General features: G+C 39.2%; 1 long non-coding RNA gene across 1 annotated transcript; it reads left to right on the plus strand.

The window, feature by feature from the left end:
- The first annotated feature begins 2,215 nt into the window (after nt 1-2,215).
- LOC110678407 lies at nt 2,216-21,669 on the plus strand. The gene is made up of 3 exons (XR_002501575.1): nt 2,216-2,228; nt 15,212-15,215; nt 20,945-21,669. It is a non-coding gene; the product is annotated as an uncharacterized LOC110678407 (long non-coding RNA).
- The last annotated feature ends 387 nt before the right edge of the window (nt 21,670-22,056 follow it).

The raw sequence follows: 22,056 nt of genomic DNA on the forward strand, positions 1-22,056 counted from the left end.
ATCTAGGAATCTAACTCCAAATTGTCATTGAAAGATATCCGGGAAATTTCAAAGTTAGATGTGCGTAGCTAACCGTGCCACTTTTGGTCAACTCATTTGGCCTGTTAGGTCCATGGAACGTCTTCTTGTACCAAATTGATCAGATGCAAACACAATCTTTGCAGGGTTGTTGTCCGACATTCTCCCAGCTTGTTATGGACAACGAATTATTATTTTATCGTTATCGTCAAGTGCTTGAAGTTGATCTTTCAAAGAGAGGATGCGAATGAGCCATTCTGCGATTACCTGTCAAAATTACTTTGGCAATTAGGGGAAATTTTACTTGAGCGCTTTACTTTTGTAGTCCGTACTTCGCTTATGGAGTTGATACTGTCGCACCATGTTCCAAAATTGATCAAAAGGGGATAAGTATTTCTACTTACTGTACTTGAGAAGTGATGTTGAGCTTGAGCTTGAACATGATTGGCTGCCCGTGGTAGCTACTCCAGTATCGACAGATCAGCTGCACTTACAAGGAACTAACCGAATGACTGCTTGGGATTAACAGACACCCTCAGTGTATAAGTGCTGGTGATCTTCTATTTTTAGGCAACAATGGCGCCTGCCACGTCAGAACGCAGACCAATGAGGAAAAGGGGAAAGAATTGATGAGGCATTAAACTGGCTCCCACGTAGCCCGTGTACACCACTGCATCTACGCCAGTTCATGCGGGAGTGTGTGGGTTGGGGGAAAGGCATGGCAGAGAGGTTTGCTCTTTGGTTAGCAGACTGCCTGTGCATCAGGCGTAAGGAAAGGCGTGCTATAAAGATGATATAGTCGAAGCGTATTCCTTGTCCGTATCTGGTTCTAGCGTTTGCTATGAACGGATAGGGTGTGAGTGTGATATATTAAGAGTGGAAGATAGAAGCAAGTGAAAGATACAACTACAAAGTACGAGGAAAGGGACGGGCCTGAGATTGAACCCATGCCCTTCCGCATATGAAGCAGATGCGGTTGCCATTAGATCACCACCGTCTTACTGTACTTGAGAAGTGAGGTGAGAATCCTTCATAAGTAACAAAAGTAGCCGAGTAACAGCTTAGTCAGCTGAAATAAGTATATTTTAGCTGAATGAACTGTTACTCAGCTAAAAATTGGGTTATTTCTGCGAGTTTCGTGAGGTGACAATTGTCGGTGTTGTATGGCGAGGTGAAAATTCTCGACTCGAGTGAAGTGACTCGCCATGCAAATCAAATGTTCTGAGAACGCAACTCAAATGAAACGACTCGTCGTGTAAGTCAAAGAGGTATTCACCTCATTCAGGACGAATTATAACATTCGTTTGGTGAGATGTACAGTGCTGTTCTGAATAATAGCAGCGCATGTCGATTTTCATACAAAATGCTCAACTTTGACATGCTGTAGTTTTGTTCCCTTTCAAGCAATCGAGCTGAAATTTTCTCCACAGAACTACAAATATGATCAATTTTGTAATTACAAAATTTCAGTTTTTTCTGAGTCCCTGCCGAAAAGTGAGATACTAGGTGAAATTTTTCAAAAAAATAGCAGTTTTTCATTTTAAAATTTTTCTTCTACAAATATTTTAAACATTTTCGGTTTAGGTGTAGGTTTGATAAGTAGGAGGAGATTGTTCCAATGGTAAGTGATATACAATTTAAAACTATAATGTCAAGCCAAAATTCAATTTTTTAAAACTGCTATTTTTTCGAACAATTTCACCTAGTATCTCACTTTTCGGCAGGGGCTTAGAAAATTTTGAAATTTTGTGTTTACAAAATTGGGCATATTTGTAGTTCTGTGGAGAAAATTTCAACTCGATTGCTTGAAAGGGAACAAAACTACAGCATGTCAAAGTTGAGCATTTTGTATGAAAATCGACATGCGCTGCTATTATTCAGAACAGCACTGTAGATGTACCATCTCACTGCCATTCATAGAATTTAATTGAGCAAATTCCGATTTATTTTTCCATTTTCTTTAACTAAATATCGAAAGCTTGAATATTAGAGAGGAAAAGAAAATGGTTGTACTATGTTAGATAGTTGAGTTTGTTTTAAGAACAAATAAGACCAATCGAAATGAGAAAACTCAACTTGATTGAGCAGAGTCGCCATATGGATTTCTCACTTCACAATTGGGCTTATTCTACGAGTGGAGTGGGGTGACCACAAAGAGTCTGTCATGACTTCTTGGAGTTCATGGGATCATATAATAATTTCGTTAAAGTGTTATCAAGAACAAAGCTGAGCAAAAACACGTTGAAAGATTTACTCATCTAGATGCTGTCTTGGCACTAGCACAACCTTCGCTTCTTTTTCTCATATAAAAAACTGTCAGTTAAATGGACTTATTCTATGAGTGGAGTACGCGACTCATCTCGCCTCACAGAATCAGTGTGAAAAGATGACTCGAATGAGTTGAATATCCGTTTGATTTGTGAGTTACCCCATTCTAGTTGAAATATCTTATTTCTGGGCGTAAACGTAAACTAAGTGTAGAGTGATGTGAGAAGTCTCGGGCTCATATAGCGAGGTGACAAAATTAGATATAAACTGCTAGAATAAAACTGCTTACCGTATAAATCTAACAGGGCTTCATCTCATTTGCATCGAGTTTCATTATTTCTACTTGCTAGGTGAGACCGAAATTTCTCAGATCACTTTATTCATAGAACAAACGCACTCGTTTTAGTTCATAGAGAGAGAGCTCATTTTATTGGTGGAGTGAGGCACGCTATGTCTAAACCAGCAGATTATGAAGATCGAATGTACCTCGGATTTGTTCCCGCTAGAGACCAGTATTTGGTCTATTATTTCATAATCGGAAGGTTTTAAATATTTTATCGGTGAAATTTTTTCCATACATTTTGTATGGGCTGAAATACGTAGGAAAACGTGATTTTCATGGGCTGTATATGAAAAAATGAAAATTTCACCGATGGAATATTTAAAACCTCTCGATTATGAAAATATAACCCAAATACTGAACTCTCTACTGAACAAATCCGTGGTAGATTCAATTTTAATAATCTGCTGGTTTAGACATAGCGTGTGAGGTTAGAAATCTCAGTCTTGTGTGAAAAGCGGAGAGATAAATGAAGAGATGAGATGAAGGAAATCGGTCTAGTATTTAGCGAGTTAACAATACTCGACTCAAATGAAATGAGTCGCCGTGTAAATCAAACTAGCAGGCTTATGGGCTTATTCTGCCGGCGTGTGAGAGCGACTCGTCTCGACACGACGAGCAGAATAAGCATAGAATAAGTCTTTTTTTTTCCATTTAATGTCGTCTGATGTCACTCGAGGTGAGTTTTAAGTTCTCTCACTGCAGGACCGAGATGTCTCACCTCACTCCATAAGTTGAATAAGATTATTATTATAAGAGTTGTATATAAATACAGCTCGTTCGCGTTCAAGTAATGAGGGAGACTCATCTCATTTTGGGCAATTTTATGTCCCTTGATTAAGGAGATGACGAGGTCTCACCTCGTCCAAATGCCATCAAATTGAAGTGAAAGAAAGGATCCGGATGAGATGACTCAACTGGCAACTTACCGACAGTGATGGAAAGTTGCGAACATTTCTGCTGAACTGGAACAAAAACAAAACCAAACGCTCCCGAGCGTCAGAGCGCTGGTTTATTCGTATCCGTCGTGCTCCCGAGTAACTGAAGCTAAAAGTGATTCGCGAACGTGTTCGGAGCTGTTCAGAGTAAAATTGTGTTTTTGGGAAAAAGCTGCTTCCCCTCCAAGATTTATGGTTTCCAAGGATTTTTGACTACAAACTAGTAGTTTACTGTCGACTTGATGGTTATGCAATTAATTTGTCTGTCAGAACCATAATAAATCACAACTTGCTCGGTTACTCGCGAGTAAACGTTCCCGAGCTTGTTGCTACTTCTTTTGACATGTTCTCCCGAGCAGGCGGGTGCGGACTTATTCACACCTAGCCAGTTCGCGAGTCTGTGATGTTTGTTATGCATTGGTATACACTCGTGAGCTGCTTCGTGATGCGATCTTTTCCAGCACTGCTTACCGAGTCAAGATTTCTCACTTTGATAAAGATAATATTTGACCGAGAGTAAGACATCTCATTATTATCATAGAATACGTAAGCCCTCATAAATTGTGGCAATTGGCTATAGTCAACGAGTAGAGTGTGATGAGAAATCATGAAAATGACAACTCGACTCATATTCGTCGTATAATTATAATTCTATTAGACTAATGCTACGTTCAGACTAGAGCTGGAGTCTATCAGCTGGAGTGATATCAAAAACCTTACATCTAGTTTTCACTGGATATAATAAGTATGACGTTTGATACCAAGTCAGTCTATATCACGTAATTTCAGCTCTAGTCTGAACGTAGCATATCAAAAAATCATGGCTTTGTGCGATAAAACTGCGGAAATACGAGGCAATGAATCAAATAGATTAGGTAACTCATCCATGATTTTTTCACTGCTGGTTGACAACTTACGCATGAAAAATCAAGCGTGAGTTATGAGAATTTGAGTTTTTCACAACTCGGTTGATACGAGGAAATAAACGAGAAAAGTCCAAATTTCTCACTTCTTACCAAGACGAAGCCCAAAATTGGTAGCAAAACTATTCCTTTGAAAATGATCATTATGGCCATGTTTCAGCAGACTATTAATCCGACAACAATCATTATGAGTATGAAAAACAGCCCGAGCAGAGGTGAATAACTTAACTTGTTATTTGGGCTTATTCTACGACTGGCGTGAGGTGAGAATTATCGGTCTCGTATAGCGAGGTGACAATTGTCGCCTCGAGTGAAGTGAATCGCCGTGTAAATCAAATGGAGAGTCACTTGTCGACAATTGTCACCTCGCTATACGAGACCGACAATTCTCACCTCACGCTAGTCATAGAAAAAACCCAATTGATTTGATTTAATTAAGAGTTATCGGTTTTCCATTTCCATTTAAATCATCAAACTTGACATCATGTTACTTCAAAAGTAAATTTCAGTGACAGAAATAAGTTATCAATACATACATTGGAATTGCCGAAGTAGTGCTCAACCCTAAGTAATCTTCAAGACATGTATTTCAATTCTGAGGCTTTATTTTACTGACGATGATATCACCTATCTCTTCCATATCTATAATCACACTGTGCTGACTGTCTCCTTTATATAAATCAATGTAAAAATAGCTACAATAGGAAGAAACTACCGTACCAAATTACCAATCTGTCTAGTAGTGAAATAGATTTAGCACTAGACTGAAACCCAACCTAAACTTAGATGTGCATTCTATCTACCGTACTGTGAGAGTCTGTGATGATTGTCTAAATGAAAAAAAATCTGTCTCACTTATTAAAATCATAAAAAAAAATCACCTACAGATTTCGAATCTTCCATTAATCGCACCATCTCCCGTCCCACCCCTAACCGAACACCCCTACTTCCGTTTCGTGTGGCGCTACCGCTGTGTGAGAAAACCCATGGAACGTGAGAGAATGCGTGAGAGAGTGCTAGTGAGTGAGACGTAGAGACAGAAATGTATTTATATGATAAAATAAACCATGTTACTGACGTGTAAAAGGAAACAACCACAAACAAAATGATCAGTGATGATAATCATGTTTTATACTATACAAATTTAATACCAAACACAAACACTACATGAGCATGAGCATGAGCATTGATGACCGTACAATTCGTAGTTGCTACTCCGTGATTAACCAGAACTAGCGGAATTGCACAGGGAACCAATAGATGGGACTTGGGTCTAGTTTTCCATCCTCAATGTACACGTTCCGAAAGTTCTGTTTTCAGGGTTAATAACGGCGCCGGCCACGTCCTTACGGTCATCGAGGAAGGGAGGGATTGTTAGTGTAACATCCGTTGTTACAAGAGACCGAGTATACCTCTGCATCTCCACAGATGTTACGGGAAGGAAATGTTTTAGTGGGAAGGGATCGACAATTGCACAGCTCAGGATTCACTTTGGTAAGTGATGCGATCTATGCAATCGTATTCACACACATATATACATATACTAAAATAAACATATACGCAACAATGTCACCTCATTATGTGGAAGACTGGTGAGACCTTTTCAATTTTAACATGTGTCACCGCACAGTATAGAGGACTGGTGAACCAATTCAACACATACACACTTATTCACACATACGCACACTAATACGTACACACACACTACACACATACAAATACACACTCACACATTCAACACACACGCGCGCTCGCACCCAACCTAGTGCTGGAGCTATAGCCAGCAACTTGACTAACATAATTACCTGAGAGAATCATTTCTCTCAGTGTATTATTCGTTTCCAATTATGCTAATGGTCACTCATTCTCTAACATAATCGGTGACTAGCAAGTATATAGAGATTACGTATTATCTATCTATCTGTTGTCACTTATACTAGTTAAACGTGCTTCAGTTCAGTCTTGGCAGTTTTTCGTCACGCTGTGGTTTTGAGTTGTGTTGTCAGTTTTTTCGCGGTTTTCGAGTCAAGCCAATAATTTTGGTTAAAATTTCACAATGGAGCACGTATTGGAAAAAAATGGCGATCGATTTTGGCTGATGGTTATTCCAGGTGATGGAGATTGCTTGTTTGGGTCGATCGTTCATCAAATCTACGGTATGACCCCTGCGCATCCATTGTTCAAGAGTTACAGTCATCAGATTCGCATAACGGCAGTTGCTGAAATACGGAGGAATCTTCCTTACTACTATGACCATGTGGCTTCCCATGCTGCTGATGAATGTCTCCAGGCTACTGATGAGCTTCTCCAGTACTTGTCTGTTAGTGATCAGGTCGAGTGGTATCTATCGAAATTGGAGACTCCTGGGTTTTGGGGTGGTGAGGAGTCTATCTCAGCTTTAGCGAACCATTATCAAGTTATATTTACACTGCATCAAGAGGAGGGTACTGCTATCGAGTTCCGGCCATCAGATTCTGGAATGCTTCACCTTCCACGCTATGATCTGTATTACCGAAGTCTTGCCCCGCCGGTCCAGCTTTTCCGAGAGATTGAATCCAATTTGCCCAGAGTGAAAACGCATTATGACAGTGTAGTATGTATTCGTAAAGCAGGCTCTACCCTCGACCGATCTACAGGAGTGATAGTTCAGTTACCGAGCCTTAACTATCCTGTTCGGGTAAGATGGTTCGGAGACAATCCTGATGGTTCACTGCTATGTATAATTCATCAGTTGGCTAGGAGCGAACCCTCCGAAGAGATTTTATATAAGTTTCGGTGCCTGATTGCTGATGAAGTTGATGACTACCCTACAAGTTTGGATTCATGTGTATCCCCAGAGAGCAAATGTAACCTTTCCTTCCCATTGAGAGCCGAGCGCCGAGGTGAAAATAGAGCAGCTTTTGTTGTTCTGTCGAGAATGCTGAATATTAACATATTCGTACATGATATCCAAGAAGAGGATTCCATGCGCTATAGCCCCACAGTAAGCCATGCTACGATTAATGTGCATATAGTTGCTGATTTCAGTCAAGCTGTGCCTAATTACGGTAGTATTTTTTGTGCTCCTGACATCTTTCGAACGGCAAGAACTCCAGCTTCATCCGACCATATGACTGTTGCCCAGAGGGCTGCTCGAAAGGAGGCCACTGATTCACAGCTTACCGAACCTTCAGTGATCAATGTGGATCCCAAGCAAGGCCTACGGTTTGCATCACTGAATGTCAATGGGTGTCGAAGGGAAGATAAGCGTGAGTCTATAGATGGTCTATTGCTATGCCATGGCGTTCATATAGCAGCACTCCAAGAAGTGAATCTTGACTGCATGTATGTTGCCACATCGAATTTCCGGTGGTATGTGGGGGAATCTTCTAATACAAACCGAAAGCGAGGATTAGCAATTTTGATTCGTCATGGATTGAATGCCGAGATTAGAAACAGCATTTGCTCTAAGCCCAGTATTCAGCACGCCGAGATTCTCTATCAGGTATGTATATGTTAAAACCAGAGCGATTAGTCCATCTGATTCAGTATATTCCAGGTACAGTCATCATTCCGTACTTTGAATATCATAAATGTACATGGGCCCAATTATGATGCGGATCGATTCTTTTCTGACTTGGGTGTGGTTGTTGGAGAGTTGGCAGATAGTCGTACCCTTATGTTGGCCGGAGATTTCAATAGCCATTTGTCATGCACAAACCTAACGACCGAGGAATCTAAACTGATTGGACGATTTGCTGGGCATAACGAATTCAACAGCAATGGTATACAGATGAGAATGTTTTTGAGTTTAAACAACCTCGCTGTACGGTCCACGCAGACAAATTCAAATGAGGGATTTAGGTGGACTTGGACAAATGGAAAGTCACGTAGCCAAGTGGATCATCTTCTGACTCATCTGCAGTCGGGATTATACCTCAAGCGTCTACGTGCTTTGGTGCCTTCTAGCTTTTCCACTGACCACAAACTTCTTTTGTGTAGCATTGTGGAGAATCATTTAAAGCCACCATCTCCTACTCGACTAAACGCAAAACCTAGACCGAAAAAACAGAACACCTTGGAGGCTGCCTTACTGAGACTACCAGAGGTGCAGAAGAAATATCACGAACAGCTTGAAACCAAGTTTGTGATACTCGATTCTCAAAATAGTTTGGACCAGAACTGGGAAAGTTTCAGAGACAAAGTCAAGAGCTCAGCGGCTGTAGTCCTATCCAAGTCTTCATCGATTCCTTCAGATCAGCGTTGTCGTAAAGCTTTTGCTGAAGTACAGAAAAGTCTGTTTTGGGTGAATCGATCTGACCATCCTAAGTGGCAGCATAAGCTTGTTGAAGCTAGGGAGGTGTTACAGAGGAGTATTCGCGAATACGAGGAAAGAGAAATTGAGAATTTCTTCGAAAACTTACATCAGTTTCCGGCCGGCGAACGAATCAACCGTACGTATCGATATTTAAAGAAGTTTACCAAAAAGAAGACGTTCCGAGCTCCACCTACTAGCATTCGTTTGAGCGACTGGATTTCGGCCGAAGCTACTGATTCCCATCTTCCGGTTTTGTTGCCTGAGCCTCACGACTCTGTATTACCTGATCCGCCGACTCTGCGAGAGGTTCAAGACATTGTTTCCAGAATGAAGAACGGTAAATCGCCTGGAGTTGACTCTCTAAGTTCGGAGTTCTTTAAGTACTGTGACGAACGTACCCTCTCTGAGCTTCACACTCTTTTGGTAAGAGTGTGGACTGAGAATGCTCTTCCGGCTGACTGGAAACATGTGCTCGTTGTACCAATCCCCAAAGTACGAAGACCGAAAAGTACAGATGACTACCGTCGGATATGTCTAAGCTGTACAGCTTACAAAGTTTACGCTATTTGGCTCTTAGACAAATTGCAATGCTCGATTCCACCCATAGGGTATCATCAGGCTGCGTTCCTTCCTGGGAGATCTACGATTGATCACCTGCACGTACTGCAGCGTATATTACAGGAGCGTTGGAATGGGGGAAAGTCGACTATATTGATGTCCCTTGACATCGAAAAGGCATTCGATCGAGTATCTTTAGACGCACTACCTTCCATTCTGCGAGGTAAGTAACACCTTATTATTTATCTTATTAACAATTTGATACTATTATGGTATGTCCTAGGTAAAGGTGTATCAATACCGTTGATCAACCGCATCATAGAATGCTTGAAGGAAAAGCAGCAGCAGGTATTGTGGAGGGGGCAGCTTACCAGGCCATTCCAGCGTACGAGAGGGATCAAGCAGGGATGTCCGTTATCCCCCTTCCTATTCAATCTGTTGATGGAGGCTGTACTGGAATCTGTGGCCGATGAGGTGGACGGATTGCGCCTGAACCAAGAAGGACGATTAACACTTCCATTAATTTTGGCCTTTGCGGATGACATCATTATAGTTGTGGAGCGCCTTGAGGACTTAGAGCTTATTTTGGCGAAAATAAAGGAGTTCTTGTCGTATGTAGGCCTTAACTTAAACGAGTCGAAATGTAAGGTGCTGATAAGAGAACCAACAGGAGAAGCGGTAGAGGAGGTTGAGATTGATGGACGCGTTTACAACACCACTGATCCAGTGCGATATCTAGGTATCTACATCACTGCGCGTTTAGAACGACCTAAAACAGTTCGCACACGTTGTCGTAATGCTGTCCGTATTTCTCAAGTCATCATTGATTTTTTGAGGAAATATCGACCTTCTTGGCAGTTGGGTCGCATCATGTATGAGTCTGTAATAGCCCCAGCCATGATATACGGCACTCAAGTAGCGGTGCTAACTAAGTACAGCCGGAGGTCAATCAGAGGATACGAGCGTCAAGTTGTACAACGAATGGCCAGTCTATGTCGAAGCACCGATGGGTCTGTGCTTCCCAGTTCCGTGAATCAGCTGTTGAACAAGAAGCGGATTACAAAAAAGGTACGCGTGTATCAAATGCGTTGGTGGGGTCATGTTCGGCGCCGAAGCCCATCCCATCCGCTACGATGTGCTGCTCGTATGCGGGCCACCAAGCTTAGGTCATGCAGGCCTGGCTTTACATGGTGGGATAGTATTCATCAGACCATGCATCGTTTTGGTGATCTTTCATATGCACAGTGGAAGGATCTTGCTAACAATAAGGAACAATTTCATCAAAAATTAACTCTGATTTATGACCACGAAGAATCAGACTGTAGTGATTAAGATATTTAGTCATTATGACATTCGACTAAAATAATAATTAGCATTTGGATCGACTTTTTCGTGCCTGATTTTAATAGATATTAGAGTATATGATTTCAGAGAGAATAATTTTAATGATAACTAATGAGAAGAATAGCAAAAGGTAAAACTAAAGTAGAGACTAAATAAAAATCATGAAGTGCAAGAATCTGATAAAACTAATTTCTATGCTCCATCCGAATATTAACCATCATTAATTGACACATTATGTAATACATTATCCGCTCGTTAAAAAAAAAATAAAACTATTCTATAAGCTTTGTGTTGCCAAAAACGAATCGTGCCGAAATTTTAACGGATCACACCGTTCTGCACATTGCAAACAATTTTCGTTGAGTTAGAGTCACATCATTAGAATTGATAAAATTGTAGTACAATATATAAGGAAATGCTAAGAACACACATTATACTGTAAATCAGTTGATTTTGACACGGTTCCAAAATCAGATGTTACAAATATCGAAAAGTGCGCTGCCAAAACTAATAAGTTTATTTGTGTCAAAAATATCTTATGTTAAAATCGAGCAGTTGCTGTATTCTCGAAATACACCTGTAGGACATTAGCGAACTCATATCCATATAATCGCTTTAGCTTACCCACATTGTCTTGAATCATCTGTTATTGGTTTCAGATTTCAACGAAATATTAACACTGTTTTTTTGTTCAGTGCTTCAACCACTTCTTTGACAACTCGGATTAGCACTGTCTCAATCAAGAAGAGTGTATTAGAGTAGGCAGCAAACAGACCTTCACGTATACTGTTATACATTGGTGTGCTTTGACTGTGATATATAAGATGCTCTGCCTTGTTTTCCAAGAGTCTATGTGTCTCATGTGTCTATACTCCCAAGTTTGCCAAATGCTAACCACCCCTCTGTTCCACTCCCATGGTGGCACAAAGCAGCAAAGAGAGTGAAACAGCCAACTAGTCTCTCATCCCCGCACCTAGAGTACCGAGCACATCAAGCACATTTTGTTCCCTTCATTCATTGCTGTTTCCATTCTTTTTTCGTTCCTCAAACACACACACATACACACATATTTCACACTATCACACTATCAATACCTCTCACGCTCTGAGTGGTTTATCCTCTGATGTCTATGCCGAAAAAAAAGGAGCTTTCATACATACCGTTAGACCTTGGATCCGGACGAGTAGCACAAAAGTGCGACAATTCAGGATTCTTCCGATTGCGAGTCGTAGAGAATCAAGAACGATCTTACCTTAGTCTTCGTCGGTGACCCTGCATTCCAACGTTCCTACCATTTGTTGTACCACCACTCTTCGGATGAAAGTCTCCTCGTCGATCCCCCCGTCGTCCCAAAGCACCACCTTAATACCAAACACAAACACTACACACGAAGAAGGAACACTAACATGAAGAACACACATACATATACAGACACAACGCGGAAAAGAAAAAAAACACTGAAGCAAAATTGCCAGTGCAAATATATAGCAATGTTGTATAGTACCAGTAATACAATTCATAAACCTACTAAGGAAACTCATAGAAACAAACATAATAGGTGGAGATAGAGACAGGTAGGAACGCTGGTGACCGGAAGGGCAGGAGGAAACGAGAGAAAAATGAACAAAGAAAAGCGAATAATTGCGCTGCGACGCTTCTCGAACAGAGCGACGACGAAGAGGAATCAGAATGTAAAAGTCAATCGGAAGAGTAGCTAGTGATCTGGAAGGCATAATCAAAAACCACACAAACTGAAATGAACTGAAATGGGTCACTTGAAAGTGGGAACATACACGTACAAACAAAATCGTCAAACGTGTGCGTGTGTCTCTCAACAAAAAAACACTGAAAAAAGTTATTGAATTAATATCGCTATAAATGTAGTTAAAAATACCCATAGTGCAAGGTGGAACGTGAACGGTCTCGTGCGAGCAATCAAATCGTTGCAAGAAATCTGATCCGTTTTACCGTATTTAAATGATATTTAACAGAAACCTTTCGTTTCCGCTTGGCGTGCCAACGTTATGTAAAAGGAAGCTAGCAAGCGCGCGCGTGTGTGTGTATAAATTAATACTAAAGTTTTAACCTCTTGAATTTTGCCAGTATCGCGCCGCATCAAAAGTCAAAAAAAAAACAAATTGAAATCAATTGCCTTCTCGACGTAGTACTACACAGTTGTTATCAATTCTAATATATCTTTTTAAATTTTTCTTAAAAAAATTGTGCATTTATTCGCTGCCCCAGGTACACTGAAGCAAATCGATACTTGCGTTTGCTGCGCAGTGTGAAGCGAATTTTCTTTTCCTTAAATGCTTCCCTCACGTTTGCAGTTTTATTCTTCCACCGGACGAACAAAAAAATGGATAATGTAAACCAACCACAGTAGGCTGTGAAACACATTTGGTTCTGGATGAGAAATCGGAATTTCTATTCGCCAAACCAATATAATCACGACAAAACTTGGTGAGATTTTTTCAACAAAATGAACCTTTTTGTACTAAAAAAAACTTTTACACACTCTTTCAAGTAAATAGAAATTACTCTTTTTTACCCTTTATTGTATAAATATTACGTAGCATGTAGAATTCAATTGAAACAAACAAAAACTCCCAGTGTACATGAAATCAATGCAGAAACCGTGCGAGATGTAGTCGTCCTTGTAGTTTGTAGCGGGTTTTATTAGTTTCCCGACCGTTTTCGTTTCGTTTGCTGAATTGAAACCATATAACAAATATTGAGTAGCTTTCTCGCACTTTCCCAAATAAGTCACCGTACTAGGTTTTCTATTTTCCGTGTAACAAATTGCACTTCCCACCCCAAACAGCGGAAAGAAGATTTTATCAAATTTGATTCTTCTCGTTTGGTGGCAACTTAGCAAACCGGAAAGTACCCCCAAAAAAAGGGGTCACTCCATTCCGAATCGGGATCAAGTTGGAACAGAACCACTGACAGAATTAGAGGTTATCATCCAACAGCAGTGCCCGTACTTCGGGACATTTAAATATCCGAATAAACAAGAAGAAAGAACCACTCACACATGAAATGCTGAGAATGCAAATGCAAGGAAAAAAACAATAATAATTATATATAAATTATTATATTATTATGATTATTATTAATTAAATCATTAGGTTAAGAAAGAGCAGAAGTAAAGGAGTTGAAAAAGGAGCAGAAAAGAGAACTCTACTAGATGATCAGTCCAGTTAAAACAAGAGGAAATTCATAGAACCTAACAAACACTAGATGAGATATGCGAAGCAGAAAAAAATGGTAAGAAGTAAATTGAGATGAAGTGAAAATAAATGATTATTTAAAAAAAGTGAAAGCTGTAAATTGATGGAAAGAAATGTCCTGGCTAGAACTTTGTTAACTCAGCGAGAGAATGTGTGAGTTAAGTATCATCGATTCTTTCAAGCACAGACCGCGTTGAAAGAGCATTGATGAAGGACGCATTTTGCGCAGCACCCGAACCATAATCATCACAGGAGATCTAAACGCTCGTGTTGGCCAGGAGGCGGAGGAGGGATCAGACCGACTATTGAAAAGCTCAGCGCCCATCAGCTTACGAACGAGAACGACCTACGACTGATTGATTTCACCGTGTCCAAGAATATGGCCATTCGTAGCATCTACTTCAAGTACAGCATTTCGTATTGGTAAACCAAGATATCACCACGGAATATAGAATCACAAATCAACCAAGTTCTGATTAGTAGAGAGTTGATAAGGCGTTAACATTTTCTCCGACCACATTCTGGTGATGGTAAAACTACGCCTAAAACTACTTGTTATCAATAATGTTCGGTACCAACTATGATCAGAGACGAATAGAGACATAGTAGTCGGGTTTTAGTAGGGAAGGTGTACCGGTATTCGCCATGTTCCAGTTATTCACCACCCCGGATTATATACCGTTTTACAACATATATGGTTGCCCATTGTTTAGTATGCGCTAAATTGCTTTAAGATACGGATACGGAAACATTCTTGAAAACCGCAAAATCTTCTCAGAAAATAAAAAAAAACATTTTCTTTAACATTTTTGCTCCTTTGCACCTATTTTTCGCCATGGGAGTAGTGTTTGATCCTTCGACCTTGACGCTTGCTCCTGCGGGGGCGGGCGATGAGGGCAGGATCAAACATGCCGCGCGTCGGTCCAGTGAAGTGAAAAGTGGCGTGATCCGTTAGTTGTGTTTGATCTATTGATTGCATCGCTTGCTCTTGCGAGGGCGAGCGATGAACACTTGTCCGGCGTACAATGCGATTATCGAATTATTTCGCGAATTCGGTTTGGCGTAATTATATCATGGATCGCATCACCTACCATTGGTGACTCCCAGATCTATACCTTACCCACTAACCCAATATCCTCTCCATGACAACCGTGGAGATGCAGAGGTGATCTCGGTCTCTAGTAACAACGGTAGTCACACTAACATTCCTTCCCTTCCCCGATGACCGTAAGGACGTGGCCGGCGCCGTTATTGACTTTTAAATTTGAGCTCTCGATTTGTGCACATTGAAGAATGGTAAGCTAATCCCAAGCCCCATTCATTAATTCCCTGTGCAACTTCGATTGTTCTGGTCAATCACGGAGTAGCAACTACGAATTGTACGGTCATCTATGCTTATGCTTATGCTATGATCATAGCCCGATCAACCAGTTGAACAATTTTTTTTATAGATCTTTGTCCAGTGATGACAATCGCCAACGATTCAAAACGAATCATTATCGATCGCTATCGACAATCACTGACTGGTTGATCGGGAGCAGACTGGTTTATACGCTGAACTATCCGAACAAACACTAGACAAACCGTGTGAACACAGATAACAGATGTTCATGCTAGAACAAAAATTTTCTGAAAACCTGTGTAAATATTCAAATTGAAACTCCTTGCAATCACTAGCGCTGCCACACAGCGAATTGCGTCAATCGGTGTTGAATATCAGTACCTACCTTGAAATATTTAATATTCACTACTGACATCGTCATGGGAACTCAGCGATGACAGCGTCACCATGATGTTCCCACTTGTGTTGCCATTCAAAATTACCATTAATTGATTTACACAGTTTTACAATCGGACTTCAACGTCTGTTATCTGTGGTGTGAATGTTCGCATAAGGTGGTGTATGTGCTAACAAGTAAGTGCTGTTCGCATGTTCCACGAGTGTGTTATTAGCCAAAGAATGCATAGCAACGAAAATATGAATTTTGATCATATTGGCGCTTACGTCGACTATGCGAACATGGACTCTAAATTCACCCAAAATGTAGATTGGTTAATATCCACATAGAACGTATTTTCATTTATAGCCATTTTCATGACTAATACATGTAGTTTTGAAGTCACTTTTGGGTCACTATTTGGTCACTATTTTTATCATTTTGGTCACTAGTCACTATTATTTTACTGTCTGACTGCTACCATCCCTGAAACAATTGTCTGGTTCTTTATAAAGACAATTTACACCGTCTTCAGTCAAAGGCTGCTCAGACTGAACGATCACTAACATTAGGCAACGGACAACACGAAACACCCAGAGATGAATTTTTCGTTTGACGAAAAGTTTCCACTGACTGGAGCGGGAATCGAACCCACACCCCGTGACACACTACGCCTAAACGACTGACGCCGTTAACCACACGGCCACGAGGCCCACGTCTGGTTCTTTAGATTTGTGCTCTTCCTTAAAATGGACTAAATATAAAAAGCTTGAATATTAGAGAGGAAAAGAAAATGGTTGTACTATGTTAGAAAGTTGAGTTTGTTTTAAGAACAAATTAGACAAATCGAATGAGGAATCTCAACTTGATTGAGCAAAGTCGCTACATGGATTTCTCACTTCACAATTGTGCTTATTCTATGAGTGGAGTGGGGTGACCACAAAGAGCTGTCATGACTTCTTGGAGTTCATGGAATCATATAAGAATTTCGTTAAAGTGTTATCAAGAAAAAAGCTGAGCAAAAACCCATTAAAAGATTTACTCATCTAGATGCGGTCTTGGCACTAGCACAACCTTCGCTTCTTTTTCTCATATTAAAAACTGTCAGTTAGATTATTGTACGAGTGGAGTACGCGACTCATCTCGCCCCACAGAATCAGTGTGAAAAGATGACTCGAATGAGTTGAATATCCGTTTGATTTGTGAGTTACCTCATTCTTGTTGAAATATCTTATTTCTGAGCGTAAACGTAAACTAAGTGTAGAGTGATGTGAGAAGTCTCGGTCTCATATAGCGAGGTGACAAAATTAGATATAAACTGCTAGAATAAAACTGCTTACCGTATAAATCTAACAGGGCTTCATCTCATTTGCATCGAGTTTCATTATTTCTACTTGCTAGGTGAGACCGAATTTTGTCAGATCATTTTATTCATAGAACAAACGCACTGTTTTTAGTTCATAGAGAGAGAGCTCATTTTATTGGTGGAATGAGGCACGCTATGTCTAAACCAGCAGATTATGAAGATCGAATGTACCTCGGATTTGTTCCCGCTAGAGACCAGTATTTGGTCTATTATTTCATAATCGGAAGGTTTCAAAATATTTTATCGGTGAAATTAGGAAAAACGTGATTTTCATGGGCTGTATATGAAAAAAATGAAAATTTCACCGATGGAATGTTTTAAAACCTCTCGATTATGAAAATATAACCCAAATACTGAACTCTCTACTGACAAAATCCGAGGTAGATTCAATTTTAATAATCTGCTGGTTTAGACATAGCGTGTGAGGTTAGAAATCTCAGTCTTGTGTGAAAAGCGGAGAGATGAATGAAGAGATGAGATGAAGGAAATCGGTCGAGTATTTAGCGAGTTAACAATACTCGACTCAAATTAAATGAGTCGCCGTGTAAATCAAACTAGCACAGGGTGTCTACTACCTGGAAAAACCTGGAATTCTCAGGGAATTTTATTCAACCTGGAAAAAACCTGGAATTCTCAGGGAATTTCGGCTCAGGGAAAAAAAATTGAAACAGTAATTCATGGTTGATTATGTTCACGATTAACTAATTTAAAACTATTTTTGCATACTTTATTTAAGGGGGCAGGATCCGTCATTGATTTCGGAATTTTCAAAAGCAGTTTTTTCGTTCAAAATCAAGAAAATTAACAGGAAAATGTGTTCACTGTATTCTATTCCCCAACCGAAACACAGTGAACACATTTTCATCAAATAATTTTTAGTTTTGAACAAAAAAACTGCTTTTTAAGTTTCGATGATTACGATGACGGAGCGTTGGGTGTAAATATAAAAAATTTTGGCTGCGCCGCTTAAAAATGCTACTTGAACGAATCAGTTCATTAATAAACTTGGACGTTTTCCGTGAAATGCTTTCAAATGATTCACCATATATTTATCATAAAGTAATAAAATCATCGATTATTCGTAGTTCCAGAAAAAAAATCTGTTTGTTGCAGGTTATAAATCTGCATGATTAAAATTTTCAAAGGTAGCAGTAATATTACGCAGCTTAACAAAGATAACATTTTTGCGTGTCTCAAAGATCAAATCATGTGCCTAGTAAATTTGAGGTTGGTGAATTTGAAGCTGATTATGAAAATGTTCCAGCACATTACAATTTTGAGCTACAGGTCCTCAAAGTAGCATTAAATGCTGTTTTTTAATGTTGAAGGTTCAACTATGATCGGTATATAGTGATCTAACCTACCAACAATCATCAGAATAGGATTATGTAGGATCAAAGTATTATGAAATTTGTAGAAAAGTATTCTCTAACACATTAACTTTGAATTCTGTAGTGTACTAATCAAATAAATCTTCATATAAGCTGGTTCTTGCATGTAAGTTGACTGTAGTCGTTAAACAATGCATTTCAACACCCAATATCTCAAAAACTAGAAAATATTTTTGAAAACGGCCATGGTTTCAGTAACTCTAATTTAAGTAAACAGCAGTATTTTGATGCTTGAAACAAAGAAAATGTTCCGCAGTGTAATTGGTTAATGTAAAAGATCGACGCATACACTAGAAAAATTAATACTTTTTAATGGAACTTCTGAATAGACGAAATAGACCTTTTTCGTCCGACCAGACTAGCTGTTTAGAGCCCGCTCTCAGAATATATAAGGCATTCCTGTTTTTCGTAGAAATTCTAATAAAATACAAAAAATGTTCTTTGCAGAGTTTGTAGCAAGTCTCTTTTAAGATAATTGGTGTCTAATTCAATGCAAGTTTTGAAAAAGCTTATATTTTGAAGGAAGATCTCTAAAGTCTCTGTTTTGAACAAAATGGTCTCTTGAGTCACTATATTCATTATTCTTGATGCAAAATTATACACAGTAACATTCAGGGAATACAATGTGACTATTCAACAGGCTCATCTATATTTTTTCTCAGATCCCTCGAGGAAAAGCTTCAAGTAATATCCCAGTAATTCCAAAAGATTTGATCTGGAATACTTTCAAAGATGTTCTCTAGATTTTTTTTATAGAGCTCTCTCTACCAATTATCACAGAAATTCATCCAGCGAATTTTAGAAGGATGCTTAGAGGAATAACTCCAGGTTGTGCTCCTTTAGTCTCTTCATTTATTTCTTTGATTTATTTTTTATAAAACTATCCTAAACTATGCATCAATTATTTAATCGATTCCTTCAGAATTTCAGAATTTTCCCAAGATTCATATACAGAAATTTCTTCAAGAAAGCCCACAAAGATTTATTCCATAGTTTTGAAGAAATTCGCTTAGATATTTTACCAAGGAACCCCACAAGAATATCTACGCTTTTTCTTGTGAATTCCTTTAGAGTTCATCCATGGTTACTTCCAGGAATGGCTCCAACAGTTTCTCGAGGGGTTATTCGAGGAAATCTATTAGGAACGAAGGATTGCCCAGTAAACTCGATCGTCGATTCATCATAATGCTCCTATAGATTTGTTTCTAGGATTTTCTTCAGTATTTCATCCAAACGTTTTCTAATGAATTTCTAGAATAAAATACTCTTGGAATCTTCTAAAGTTTATTCAAGGTTCCACACCACTGCAAATGTTCCAGTAATTACTCCGATCATTCTTATACAAACTTCTTTGGGAATTCCTTCCGATGTTATTCAAGAAATTAGAATTCAGAAAATCGTACGGAATAAGCTATTCGATTGATTTTTGTTGATCTAGGAAATCTTCTAAAACTTCCTCAAATATCCAGTAGTTCTTTTAGGGATCCTTGTTCATCAATAATTATGTACTTTAAACCTTACACAAGCTTCATCAGAGTTTATTTTAGGTTTTCTTCTAAAATATTACTCGTCCTTGTTTTTATCAAAGATTTATATAATCATTTCCGAAAAAAACTCAGGAAATGCCTGAAAAAAATATTCGAAGGCTTACTTGGGAAATTCTTCAAAGAATTATTGGAATAATTTCTTAAGAAATCATAGAAGGAATCTCTAGAGTACATCCAGAAAGTTTCCATAGAGAAATTTCAAGTTAAAATGTTAAAAATATCCTAAAAAACAATGTTGTAAGGGATTCTAAGAAAGACCCAGAGGTGCTTTCTGGAGAAGTTACTGTTATTTTAGATTTTCTAAACGGGTATTTTTGAGAGTGTTCAGCAGGAAGCGATGGAAGAATCATTGCATAAAAGTCTGGAGGACTTAAGACTTTGTTGGAGAATCTTTGGAGGAATTCCTAATGAAATCTCTGAGGTGTTTTCTGTGGTTCTCCTTCGAAAGTTCTATCCATATTCCTTGGGAAATAATCACTAAAGAACTAAAGAAATCTTTGTTTTCTATTCAAATGTTTTGAAATCATTTAAGGCCTACTGTTAGAAATGAGCCTGGAATTATTTCTCAAGACCTGGAAAACCTGGAAATATCAGGGAATTTCATTTCAGTAAACGAGTAGACACTCTGTAGCAGGCTTATGGGCTTATTCTGCCAATGTGTGAGAGCGACTCGTTTCGACACGACGAGCAGAATAAGCACAGAATAAGTCAATTTTTTTTCCATTCAATGTCGTCTGATGTCACTCGAGGTGAGCTTTAAGTTCTCTCACTGCAGGACCGAGATGTCTCACCTCACTCGAAAAGTTGTATATGATTATTATTATAAGAGTTGGATATAAATACAGCTCGTACGCGTTTAAGTAATGAGGGAGACTCATCTCATTTTGGGCAATTTTATGTCCCTTGATTAAGGAGATAAAGAGGTCTCACCTCGTCCAAACGCCATCAAATTGAAGTGAAAGAAAAGATTCGAACGAGATGAGTCAACTGGCAACTTACCGAGTCAAGATTTCTCACTTTGATATAGATGATATTTGACCGAGATGTCGTACCTCATTACTATCATAGAATACGTAAGCCCTCATAAATTGTGGCAATTGGGTATAGTCAACGAGTGGAGTGTGATGAGAAATCATGAAAAGGACAACTCGACTCATATTCGTCGTATAAATTAGGGTTTGTTTTACGGGTGGAGTGAAGCGAGCAAATCTTAGTCTCATATAACGACGTGACAGAACTTGACTTGAATGAGATGAGTCCCCATTTAGTTGACACGGCGAGTCACTTCATTTGAGTCGAGTATTGTCACCTCGCTACACGAGACCGAGCTCTCACCTTGGTTCACTCTTAGAATACATAAACTCGCCTCATTAGAGTTGAATTTTGTCACTTATACGGTAAGACCCAGATGTCTCGTCTCATTCCACTCCTAGAATAAAATCAAATACAACATGACGCATCTTGAGCAAGTCGATAAATGAATAGTTTGTCTAGAATAGTTCGATTTGCGGAACGTTTCGCAAGAGCTATAAATATGATATTTCGAAGAAATTGCAGAAATATGCCAACGGTACGCTTAGGCAAGCGATTTTCATAGATTAACCTGCCCTTTTTACTTGTTTGCCAAGTCGTTGGTGATTGAGATGGAAAAGGTTATCCCAGGTCTCATTTTGAGCAGTGTTGATTGAGACACACTCAAATGTAAGTCAATGAGTTTTCCCGCGAGAGCAGACTCATTAGAAATCTGCTTCGCAAATCTCGCAATTGAGATAGTCATGCAAAATCACTCATTCACACTCAAGCCGTCAAAAATGATTCAACCATAAACCAGTCATAAGCTTTTGTAAACTGAATGTTGTTGTTTACGTCGGAGAGGATTATTATATTTCTACTAGACTAATGCTACGTTCAGACTAGAACTGACAGACTCCCTTGATATCAAAAACCTTACATCTAGTTTTCACTGGATATAATAAGTATGACGTTTGATACGAAGTCAGTCTATATTACGTAGTTTCAGCTCTAGTCTGAACGTAGCATATCATAAAATCATGGCTTTGTGCGAAAAAACTGTGGAAATACGAGGCAATGAATCAAATAGATTGAGTTACTCAT

This window comes from Aedes aegypti, chromosome 3 (genome assembly GCF_002204515.2).
Source record: "Aedes aegypti strain LVP_AGWG chromosome 3, AaegL5.0 Primary Assembly, whole genome shotgun sequence".
Classification (NCBI taxonomy): domain Eukaryota; kingdom Metazoa; phylum Arthropoda; class Insecta; order Diptera; family Culicidae; genus Aedes; species Aedes aegypti.